Source organism: Portunus trituberculatus, chromosome 31, assembly GCF_017591435.1.
Source record: "Portunus trituberculatus isolate SZX2019 chromosome 31, ASM1759143v1, whole genome shotgun sequence".
Lineage (NCBI taxonomy): Eukaryota > Metazoa > Arthropoda > Malacostraca > Decapoda > Portunidae > Portunus > Portunus trituberculatus.
In genome coordinates, this window is record NC_059285.1 from 8,941,646 (window position 1) to 8,954,145 (window position 12,500).

The following is a 12,500-nucleotide window of genomic DNA, read 5'->3' on the forward strand; positions in this document are numbered from 1 at the left end:
AGTGACGATGAAGAGGAGGAGGAGGAGGAGGAGGAGGCAGAGGGAGGGTCTGAGTACTCTTGAGGAAGAGAAAGTGAGAGCAGAGAAAGGAGAGTGTATGAAGAAAACCAAGAGAGAACTAAGATTGTGAGAATTAAGGGAGATGGGAGGAAGCATTATGTGTGGAGGAGGTGGTGGAGGTGGAGGTGGAAAGGTCACGGTGATGTTAGAAAGGCGTAGGAGTGGAGAGGTGACAACTGATGGGAAGGGAGAGAGAGACGGTGTAAATAAGAATATTAAACTATGGGGGAAGAAAAAGAGGAAAAATATAGTTTGCGTACAAAGATAGTTTTGTACATTTAGATAATAGCCATTGTTATATGCAGTGAAGAAAACAAAAGAGAAAATATGAAAGGGAAGATTAAAGTAGAGAAAAAGAGGTAAAAATATGAAGTTGTGGGAAGGTTAGAGAGAGAGAGAGAGAGAGAGAGAGAGAAATACTTTGAGTCTAACCTCTTTAACACTCGGGCACATTTTTACCTTCAGATTTGTGTACGATTAGACCACTTAACTGACATTCGGAAGGGTCTATAGGAATTAAAAAACTAATGGCCAGAGTTTACAGTATTTTATTCCCCGACATAAGTTTCTGAAGCTGTACAAAATCACCACATAGTAAGCAGAATGAATATGGAACCGCGTCGTGGTACTCAAGGGGTTAATGGGTGAGGAAAGGATTATATGAGAAGCGTAGGGAAAGGAGTAGACGGTGTGGAGTTGTTTCACGAGGAGTTGACTTTTAGAAGCTGGAGAATAGGTGGGGGGGGACCAAGGAGGGGGCTGTTTCTTGGGGAGAGGGGAATAGGGATAGGGGGCAGCGAGAGATGATCAATATCTACTCCTCGTCTCTACAGCCTGACCTTGCCCCAGTGTGTGTGTGTGTGTGTGTGTGTGTGTGTGTGATAGTCCGCTTAGCTATTTTATTTCACCATTACATCTTTATGAACTTTATTTACTGCTGTTGGATCAGAATAGTTTAATCCCACCGACCCTTCATCTCTCTCTCTCTCTCTCTCTCTCTCTCTCTCTCTCTCTCTCTCTCTCTCTCTCTCTCTCTCTCTCTCTCTCATCACTCACTTTCCTCATCCCCCTTCCCTTCCCTTCTTCCCTCCACTGCCTTCATTTCCCGTTCCCTTCATTCTTACCCCATCTTGCAACAACCCTTCTGTTAACCCCTCGTCACTAACGCCCCCCCCCCTCTCTCTCTCTCTCTCTCTCTCTCTCTTGGGAAATTGCTTTGGTTTATTATTATTGTTCATTGCGCGTGTGTTTTGTCTGTATGTGTGTATGTACGGGAGCCAGCGAGCGAGTAAGCGGAGGTATAGGGAGAAGGAAGGGTGTGGAAGGTTAACATGGAATTATTGATGAAGACTAGATTAAATGGAGGTGGTGGTGGTGGTGGTGGTGGTGGTGGTGGTGGTGGTGGTGGAAGAGGAAGAGGAAGAGGAGTTGGAGGAGGAGGAGGAGGAGGAGAAAATTCGAGAAGGTATTAATTCTACATCGTACATTATCTGTGTGTGTGTGTGTGTGTGTGTGTGTGTGTGTGTGTGTGTGTGTGTGTGTGTGTGTGTGTGTGTGTGTGTGTGTGTGTTTTCGCTAATATGGCGGCGTAGGACCTGCAGTTAACGAGGTTTCATCACTCCCCTTCACCTGTTACACCTGCGATGATTACTTAGGGGGCTGCCGCCATGCATATTCTCTCTCTCTCTCTCTCTCTCTCTCTCTCTCTCTCTCTCTCTCTCTCTCTCTCTCTCTCTCTCTCTCTCGGATAAAAAATAGTAAATAGTAGTAGTTTTAGTAGTAAGCGTGTGAGTATGTGAAGGTCAAAAGATACAGGTAGTGGTGGTGGTAGTAGTAGCAGTAGTAGTAGTAGTAGTAGTAGTAGTAGTAGTAGTAACAGCAGTAGTTTTTGTAGGTGTAGTTTTTTTGGACCGGAAGCAGGAAGGAAAGAAACATGAATGAAAGTAGTAGTAGTAGTAGTAGTAGTAGTAGTAGTAGTAGTAGTAATACAGGTAGTAATTTGTGGTGGTGGTGGTGGTTGCAGTCTATAATGAAATGTGTCCTCCTCCTCCTCTTCCTCCAGTAGGCGTGGTGGTGACCCTGACATGGTGTGGTGCCTTACATGGCCCTGCTACACCTTGCTCCTTCTCCCGCCCCCACACCATTCCTCCCCTCCCCCTCCCTCTTACTTCCCTCTCCCCTCCTCTCATTTTTACCCTTTATGCGCCATTCTCTCTCTCTCTCTCTCTCTCTCTCTCTCTCTCTCTCTCTCTCTCTCTCTCTCTCTCTCTCTCTCTCTCTCTCTCTCTCGTGTCCTTGCTTCTCCTTGCTTCCCCTTCCTTCCTCCTAAGTCTTCTCCAGTCTCACCCTCCTCCTTCTCTTCCTCTTCCTCTGCTAGACATAAACGTCTCCATCACCCCCCTCCCCCCCTCTCTTAAACCACCTCTCCCTTCACCCTCCCTTCACTCTCCACCTTTCTCTGACTCTCCTTCCTTCACCTCCAAGTGCCTGTTTTCCTTCATTCCCTTAGTTCCTCCCTTTACAGCTTTTTTCCTCCATCTCTCTTCTCTCCCCTCTTCCTCTTCCTCCTCCTCTTCCCGCTCCCTAGTGTGTGTGTGTGTGTGTGTGTGTGTGTGTGTGTGTGTGTGTGTGTGTGTGTGTGTGTGTGTGTGTGTGTGTGTTTTATATGGATTTTTTTTTTTTTTTTTATTATTAATTACTTTCTCGGAGCATTTTCATCTCCTACTTGATAGATTATTTGCTTTATTGCCTTGCTTTGTCACTAATTTCCTTCGTAGTCTGAGGTGTTTTCGCGCCGCACCTCCGCTACATTCCAAAGCCTCTAGTGTAATTGACGGTACACAATCTCTCTCTCTCTCTCTCTCTCTCTCTCTCTCTCTCTCTCTCTCTCTCTCTCTCTCTATTTATGGTTCTAGTGAATTATTACTAAGACTTCTACATTTTTAACTGGAGAGGTTCCTAATAAGTTTTTTTAATGGTTCTAGTGACTTATTATTAAGACTTCTACATAAATGAGTGAAGAAACACACTTGAGAACCCCGCTACTCATCTCTGTTATCTTTGAAAATTATTACTGTGAGACCAAAGTGTTTATGAATACGAGTTTAAGTTCTGGTACTGTTTTGGTGGTGGTGGTGGTGGTGGTGAGTGAGGACAGTGGAAGGCTGCGGCTGACAGTGCTATTGTCTTGCTTGTTTGTCCCGTGCTTTTGAGAGAGAGAGACAGACAGACAGAGAGAGAGATAGAGAGAGACCGGGAAAGCTTTCAAGTGTTCATGTAATTTCTCTCTCTCTCTCTCTCTCTCTCTCTCTCTCTCTCTCTCTCTCTCTCTCTCTCTCTCTCTCTCTCTCTCTCTCTCTCACCTGGATCTTGTACACCTGGTTTTCCCCTCCTCCCTTTACTCCATTCTTTCCTCTCACGTTCCCACAGTCTGTTTCCCTTTCCCATACCTTGCATTGTTATTCTCTCTCTCTCTCTCTCTCTCTCTCTCTCTCTCTCGTTTTACATTCTTTCTTCCGTTATTCAGTTTTCTCATGCTTCCTCCATCTTCTCTTCCTTCGTTTCTCGTTCCCTCTTCCTTTTTTTCCTTTCCTCCTCCATCTGCTCCGCCTTGAACTGGCATCTGGTATTGGACAACCTTTGCTGCCACCTCCTCCTCCTCCTCCTCCTCCTCCTCCTCCTCCTCCTCCTCCTCCTCCTCCTCCTCCTCCTCCTCCTCCTCCTCGTTTTCCTCGCTCTCATTTTATCTTTGCTGCATCTTCCATTCATTCATACTTCCTCATCCTCCTCTGCGCTTTCACACTACATCTCCTCTTTACATCTCTTCCTCCTCCTCCTCCTCCTCCTCGCTCTCCTGCCAGGAAGTGAAGCATGTCTCCCTTTGCAGTTACAGAGAGAGAGAGAGAGAGAGAAAGAGACTGTTTCCTTTGGTCTTGAGGTCTATGTCTGTCCTCGTCTGTTTTGTCTAATTTAGCTTAATGAAGGCAAGGAGGAGGAGGAGGAGGAGGAAGAAGAACAAGGGAAGGAAGAGAATTGATTTGCAAGACGGTTGATTACGAGTCGTCTTTGTGTAGGTTGGAAAGCGGAAGGTAAGGCGGGAAGAGGTGGTGGGAAGGAAGGTAAGACACGGCTACAGTTGAAAGGAGTGGTGGGAAAGGGTGGGTTAAAGGGAAGAGGGAAGGTGGCGGCTGGGTGTGCATGGGGGGAAGAGAGAGGGGTAGGAGGGGAGTTGGTAGGTGGGGTGGTTGGCAACATCATGATGGTGGCGGGGGTTGGAGGTGTTTGGGAGGGACAGGGTATAGTGGTAGTGGTGTTGCCGGGTCGTGTGTGTGTGTGTGTGTGTGTGTGTGATGAGATGAGATTCGCAAATAAAATAAGAAAAGGTTACAACACTGCTTGATAAAATTCTCTCTCTCTCTCTCTCTCTCTCTCTCTCTCTCTCTCTCTCTCTCTCTCTCTCTCTCTCTCTCTCTCTCTCGTATTTTTATTCGTTTACCTAAATAATACTGATCATCATTCAAAACAGAGAGAGAGAGATGGGGAGGGGAGATGGGATGTGATGCAAAATTAGGTGTTGGTTAGTCACACGGAAAGCTTCATTAAACCGGGAATGAGCGCGTTATTCAATATGAAGCCTTTGAGAGAGAGAGAGAGAGAGAGAGAGACAACCATATAGGCACAGACAAAGAAGTAAATGCTTAAAACAAAGAAAGGCACGGAAAGACACACACAAAGGAAGCAAAACAGACATCAAACAAATAAAGCATAGGAAGGCAAAATGAGATAAAGAAAAAGAGCAAAGGAAGATAAAGATAGAATAAGATACAGAAAGAAAGGGAAAGGAACACAAAGAAAGGCAAAGGAAAAGACAAAATTAGGCAAAGAAATGAAAATGAAGGCAAAGAAAGGTAAAGTAAGATAAAGAAAGGGAAATGAAGACAACGAAAGACAAAATAAGATAAAGATTAAGGAGGACAAAGAAAGACAAAATAAAGAAAGGGAAAGGAAAACGAAGAAAGGCAAAATAAGATAAAGAAAGACAAAATAAGATACAGAAAGGAAAATGAAAACAAAGAAAGAGAAAGGAGGACAAACAAAGAAAGAAAGGACAAAGAAAGACAAAATAAGACAAAGAAAGGCAGAATAAGATAAAGACAAATTAAGTAAGAGAAAGAAATGAGAAAAGCAAACAAAGAAATGCAAAGAAAAGCACCGACATTGAAAGAGAAAGACAAAGAAACACGTAGAAAACAGACAGACAGACAGACAGATAGATAAACAGTCAACGGGCGAAGCAAACATTGAGAGGATATGTGTGTGTGTGTGTGTGTGTGTGTGTGTGTGTGTGTGTGTGTGTGTGTGTGTGTGTAATGACTCACTTGTATGACACACACACACACACACACACACACACACACACACACACACACACACACACACACACACACTGGCAATGTTATGATAAGGTAATCTTGTCTCTGTATCGACTCATCCATGTGTTTTTTATTTTTTTTCCTATTTATTTATTCATTCATTCATTTATTTTATTTTTTTTCCATTGTTTATATTTCAGCTCTTGTTTTGTGTGACGTACGTAGGCTGTATAGTAATTGTATACCCCGTGGACTCATTCTCGCCATGTTACTGATATTTATGGTTATTCGGTGTTATTTTTTGTCACGTAATTACCCCTTCCCTGCTCGTCCATTGTCTCTCCTCTCCTCTCCTCTCCCTGTGTCCCATCACCACCCTACTCCTCCTCCTCCTCTCCCTTGATGGTGATGGTGACAGTGGCGACTCAATATAACGGTGAAATAGTGTCCAATCTCACACACACACACACACACACACACACACACACACACACACACACACACACACACACACGTACAGGAATGGCGGGAACGTATAATCCTCCTCCTCTATGTATGAATGATTCCTCAGCAGGACAAAGGCTTTCTGCAATTTCTCTTATGTCGGCTGCAGTGTGCCCAGGCCAGGCCATCCACACTGCTCTAATTTCTCCATCAGATTGTCATTGTGTGTCACGTCTGACTCACAACGAACACTGGCCCCGCTCGTGTTACTTCACTTTGATGATGAAAAATGTTGATAGGTTATCGCATTTTTTTTTTTATCTCAGTTTTCTTGATGTGTGTACTCTTTCTTATGCATTGCTAGTAGTATGCTTGTTCTCTTTCTTTTTTTTTCTTATCTAATCTCTTTTTCACGAATTTCTTGTTATCTACCTCCAGATTAGTGTAGTTGTCCTCCTTTTATCATAAGCTATCGTTTTTTTTCCCTCACTTTTTTTCCTTCTGTGTAAAAAATATCAGTTGTACTCATCATATAATTATCAAAAGATGTATTTCCTTCCTTTAACTAAATAGCACAAATATACCAAACGTCTTTTCCACCATTTTACAACTTCCGTAAATGGAGAGTTATAGGGATAAAAGTATCAAGTAAACAGTCGACGCGCAACGTACTGTACAGCAGCCAGGCCACCTTATCTCCACGTTCATCAGTGCCGCAACATTCTGCACAGGAGCGAGGCAGACAAGGTGTTCCCGCACAGCCTAGATAACTAACTCCTCCCTCTTCCCTTGGCCTTGATGGTGGTGGAGTGATGTGAATGCTTTATGCTGCTGCTGAATGAAAGGGAAGTCCGGATTTTGTGTTAGCAAGTTTAAAAAAAAAAATAGGAAAAAAGAAGTAATAGAAAAACGACGGTAGTAGAATCAGTTTGTTCTTTACCCAAATTGATGGCATGAAGTTTTTTGTTCAATCTCTCTCTCTCTCTCTCTCTCTCTCTCTCTCTCTCTCTCTCTCTCTCTCTCTCTCTCTCTCTCTCTCTCTCTCTCTCTCTCTCTCTCTCTCTCTCTCTCTCTCCATGCCAGTGATTCAGACTTTTTTTTTTTTTTTTTTTTTTTTCCTCCATGACATATCCTTTTGATGACTTCCTCCTTTACCATAAGCGTCTTGAAAGTAATAGTGATGGAGAGGCATAAGTTTATTGGCTTACCTTGACTGCCCAGCCTACCTAACGCCTCATTACTCTATACCTTCCATCGACACGTTCTCCTCTTTTACCTGTGTGTCTGTCTGTCTATTTGTCTGTGTGTACGTACCTTGGTATAGTTGTAGCATCTCGTGGGTGTAGCGTCAGTGTACCGTTGAGCTAACCTTGGTGTGGGTGTTGTCTCAGGCCCGCGAGGATACTGCACTGCTCCTTGTGTGGGCGAGGCGTGGGCGTGAAGGCGTGTGTTTGTGTTTGTGTGTGGGAGGAGGGAAACTTGGGAGATGAGAGAGAGAGAGAGAGAGAGAGAGGACTGGGTCTTCCTACACGCTTTGTCCCTCTCTCTCTCTCTCTCTCTCTCTCTCTCTCTCTCTCTCTCTCTCTCTCTCTCTCTCTCTCTCTCTCTCTCTCTCTCTCTCTCTCTCTCTCTCTCAGGTCATTTCGTTATTCATCATCTCTTTATTTATGCATTGAGAGAAAAAGGTGAGGAGAGGGGATGGGGATATACCTTGAGATGTGGAGGGAATGGAGGGGGAGGGGAGGGGAAAGAAGGTCAGTGGCAGGTAAAGTGTGGGTTTATTGTGGTGGTGGCGGTGTAGTGGTGGTGATGGTTGCCTAGAAGCGTCAGTGAGGGCAGGTCTGCGCCTTAGGTGTGTGTGTTGCAGTGTGGTGATCTCGCTGGAGTGTGGCGCCGTGGACACCTTTACGTCACAGGTGGGAGTGTGGGAGGCCTAGGCTGTGGTGGTGTTGGGAGGGTGTGGTGTGTGTAGGATGGGGGGATGTGTGTATGGGAGGGGTTGTTCACGTGTGTGTGTGTGTGTGTGTGTGTGTGTGTGTGTGTGTGTGTGTGTGTATGGTGGTGTCTGTGGGAGGAGGTGTCTAGGTATGGTGGTGGGTGTGGAGGAGGTCTAGGTGTCTAGATGTGGTGTGTGGGTGTTGGAGGGTGTGTCTAGGTGTGTTAGTGTGTGTATGGGGGGGGTTGTCTAGGTGTGGTGTGTGCGTGTGGGAGGGTGTGTCTAGGTGTGTTAGTGTGTGTATGGGGGTTGTCTAGATGTGGTGTGTGTGTGAGAGGTGTGTCTAGGTGTTAGTGTGTGTATGGGGGGGTGTCTAGGTGTGGTGGTGTGTGTGTGATAGACTGTTTAATTGTGGCATATATGGGAGGGGGTGTCTATAGGTGTGGTGTATGGGAGAATTTGCCAGCGGTGTTGTGATTAGGTATGGTGTGGATAAAGGAATTCTGGGAGTATAGTTAAAGGTTGAATGTATGGAGGGAGACTATTGTATGGGCGTAAAGGATGTGCTGGTGGTGATGGTGATGGTGGGGGTCGGGGTAGAGGTTGTGCTGATGGTGGTAGTTGGAAAGAGATGCGAAGTTTTAATTAATGCTGATGGTGGTGATTGTAATAGGAAGCGGTGGAATGTGGGTGATGGGTTTAGGCACAATGACCCGTCACCACCACCACCACCACCACCACCACCACCACCACCACCACCACCACCACCCACTTAGACCATTGTGTCTCGGTATCGATTCGTAGCGTCGTGCGAGTGAGGAAGGACGTTTGACACACACACACACACACACACACACACACACACACACACACACACACACACACACACACACACACACACACACAACGTTGATATAAGTGTACGTAATTAAAACCTGCTACGCTTTTCTTTCTCCTCCTCCTCCTCCTCCTGTAGCAATATTTTCCACACACACCCAAGAAAATCCCCTTTTAATCGACCTTTCATCCCAGACCTCCACACGTCTCCCTTTTCATGCCTGTTACAACATGCTCTGCTCTCCTTTCGATCTGGATTGTGTATGGGAGAGGGTGGGAATTCTTCTCGCCATTTTGTCTCGTAGACCACATACAGGTAACTTCATTAACCCCTTCAGTACTAAGAAGCATTTTTACCTTGAGCTTTCAATGTGATTAGACGATTTTATTGACATTAGGAATGGTCTATGGAGGTCACAAGATTGATGACCACAGTCTTCAATATTTTAATCCCCACTTAAATTTCTGAAGGTGTATGAAATCATTAAGTAGTAACCAATAGGAATATGGAAACGTCTCATGGTACTTAAAGGGTTGATATACTGTGCTTTGTTACCTGTTATTTCATTTTCTTCTCTTCTCATTTTCGTGTTTACTATTTATTTAGATTAGTGGTGGGTATTAGGTGCTTATTACATAATATATTATATCCTCATAAAAGCCTGTAAGCCTTTTGTTTGTTGTTTCGTTGTGAGCTTGTTACCAGTTATTTCATTCTCTTCTCCTCAATTTCATGTTTATTATTTATTTTTATTTATTTATTTAGATTAGTGGTGGGTATCAGGTGCTTATTAGGTATATCCTCACAAAAGTCAATAAGCCTTTTGTTTGTTGTTTCGTTGTGTTCCTTTGTGTCGTCTCCAGACTCCTGCCCCCCAGCAAGGGTTGGCGTCCCTCACACAAAGGAGAGGCAGTCTTTGATACCATCCTAGAATGTTGAGGAGGAAGACTAGTTAGTGGACACCATTTGCATTCTCTCTCTCTCTCTCTCTCTCTCTCTCTCTCTCTCTCTCTCTCTCTCTCTCTCTCTCTCTCTCACGCACGCAGGCAGGCAGGCACACACACACACACAGACAGACAGACAGACAGACAGACAGACAGACAGACACACACACACACACACACACACACACACACACACACACATTCTGTAACCTCCAGTCACCTGTCCTCCTCCTCCTCCACTGCCACCACCCACACGTTTTGCTTGAGAGAGAGAGAGAGAGAGAGAGAGAGAGAGAGAGAGAGAGAGAGAGGAGGGGAGTAGGAAGCCGCTTTTATATCTACATTGTGCTTGTGTGTGTGTGTGTGTGTGTGTGTGTGTGTGTGTGTGTGTGTGTGTGTGTGTGTGCGCGTTTCCTTGTACGTAATATGTGCAAGTTTAGAACAGTTTTGTCAAGTCACAAGATGGTTCAAAGTGACTCATATTCTCTCTCTCTCTCTCTCTCTCTCTCTCTCTCTCTCTCTCTCTCTCTCTCTCTCTCTCTCTCTCTCTCTCTCTCTCTCTTATCTACATGCCTGTCTTTATCATCCCCTCCCTTCCTTCTTCCCTCCAGTCTGCCTTGTTCAATACACGGCCTCGCTGCTTATATGTATGTACATCCTGCCTCCTCATCCTTTTCCTTCCTTCATTTTTTATTTTTTTTATTCTTTGTCCTTCTCTCTCTATCTATCTCATTCTCTTCCTGTCTTGTCTGTAATTCCTTATATGGTCGCAATCTAATGTTCTTTGTTCACTTTTTGTATAATTAAGGTTTTTTTGTCTAAGTCTCTCTCTCTCTCTCTCTCTCTCTCTCTCTCTCTCTCTCTCTCTCTCTCTCTCTCTCTCTCTCTCTCTCTCTCTCTCTCTCTCTCTCTCTCTCTCTCTCTCTCTCTCTCTCTCTCTCTCTCTCTCTCACACACACACACACACACACACACACACACACACACACACACACACCTGTCCCTGCATGGCGCCTACCTGACTCCGGGGAGGTTGAAAGATAGACATTGTGGCGTGGCAAGGCTGGTGGTGGTGGTGGTGGTGGTGGTGCATGATGTTATTGGTGCAGTGTTGATTCTTTTGTGGTGGTGGTGTTGATGGTGGGGAAAGAAGTGTGGAAAAGGGTAAGGAGAGGTAATGAGACAACAACACTCCCTCCTCCTCCTCCTCCTTCCTGGCTCATTGACACACTCGCGACTCGTCTTGTGGAGGCGGTGGTGGATGACTCATGGTGGTGGTGGTGGTGGTGGTGTGAGAGGTGGGACCAACCTGCCTACATTCGTCCTTTCCTTGACCACCACCACCACCACCAGTCCTTGCCTCCACCAGAACTCTCCTTCCACACTCGCACATTCCACCGGCACATCCCACACACCCCTTCTATTTCCCTCACCTCACTGTCTCTCTTATATCTCACCACCACCCAACACCACCCTCTTATCAACCCCACCCAGCTATACCACGCCACACCACACCACGCCACATCACCTCTTTGCCTCAACATCGTATCCTTTATCAGCCTTCCCAGTCATACCACACCACCTCTCCCATAAGACCCCTTCATCACCCCTACTCTGCTATGCCACACAACACCACTTCGTCCCTTCCCTCACCATAACCAAAACTAACGCACGTCTCGTAATATTTTTTTTTTCTTTTTTCTCAGTGCTTTCATATTTCACAATCATGGACGCTCTTTTTATCTTCATAACCCCTGCAGTACCATGACGCGTTTTCATATTCATTCTGGTTACTATTTGGTGTTTTTATACAACTTCAGAAACTTACGGGGGATTTACATTAATTTTCTGACACCCCCATAAGTCCTTGGTAATGCAAATAAAATCGTCTAATCGTACCCAAAACTCGTGGTAAAAATGCGCCCCACTACTAAAGAGGTTAGATTGACGTAGATTATTTTATTTAGTTCGTGCATTTCATCGAGCTCGCTTTTCTCTGGTATTTTCTTGGATAAAATTCATTCTTTCCTTTCCCTCTCACCTCTCGCCGGCCTTCTCATACTCCACATCTGCCCACACTCACTCTCTCTTTTCTCTCTCCTCCTCCTCCACACCACTCCCAGTTTCCTAATGTTAATACCAGCTCTACCTTGCTTGCCCTTCCCTTCTTCCTTTCCTCCTTACCACACTTTCAGCTGTTCTTTTCCTCCTCCTCCTCCTCCTCCTCCTCCTCCTCCTCCTCCTCCTCCTCCACATCTTGGTATTTGCAGTGGCTGGCTGTTGCATCATTGCCGTACTCGTCTCCTTTTCCTGAGAGAGAGAGAGATTCTTGTTTTCTGGTCTGAGTTCAAGACGTATATATTGAAAGTTATTTTGTATGGTTTCCTTTCTACTGTTTTCTCGCATAAGTGGATTTTTTCTTAGCTTTTCTGTATTTGTATTACTTATAAGCCGATGATGTCAGTGTGTGTGTGTGTGTGTGTGTGTGTCAATTTTTTTTTCCTATTTGGACACACACACACACACACACACACACACACACACACACACACACACACACACACACACACACACACTCACTCGATAGACTGTGCCAAGCTGTATATTTGTCATGTATTCACATGTTTATAAATGTAAATAATGGCAATAAGTTTACTTTACTTTACTTTACTTTACTTTACTTTACTTAACACACACACACACACACACACACACACACACACACCAGTGCATAGGCATTGAAGTACTCAATTTGTAGGTCACGTGTACAAAAATACTCCTCTCCCCTTCTCTCTCTCTCTCTCTCTCTCTCTCTCTCTCTCTCTCTCTCTCTCTCTCTCTCTCTCTCTCTCTCTCTCTCTCTCTCTCTCTCTCTCTCTCTCTCTCGTGTCAGCCTTATCTCCCCT

At 45.0% G+C, this 12,500-nt stretch overlaps 1 protein-coding gene and 1 long non-coding RNA gene across 11 annotated transcripts in view; one reads left to right on the top strand and one right to left on the bottom strand.

The window, feature by feature from the left end:
* Nucleotides 1–12,500, top strand: part of LOC123511201 (kinesin-like protein KIF2A) — an 80,613-nt gene that overhangs the window by 30,921 nt on the left and 37,192 nt on the right. Inside the window, exon 1 of one of the 10 annotated variants that reach the window (XM_045266879.1) lies at nucleotides 7,673–7,792. The exons of the other annotated variants lie outside the window; for them this stretch is intronic. The gene's annotated coding sequence lies outside the window, so the exon portion shown is untranslated. Of the gene's footprint in view, nucleotides 1–7,672; nucleotides 7,793–12,500 lie in introns of those variants that run through there. 10 annotated transcript variants of the gene reach the window in all.
* Nucleotides 9,375–11,437, bottom strand: LOC123511203. The gene is made up of 2 exons (XR_006676705.1): nucleotides 10,613–11,437; nucleotides 9,375–9,577 (listed from the first exon to the last, which is right to left on the bottom strand). It is a non-coding gene; the product is annotated as an uncharacterized LOC123511203 (long non-coding RNA).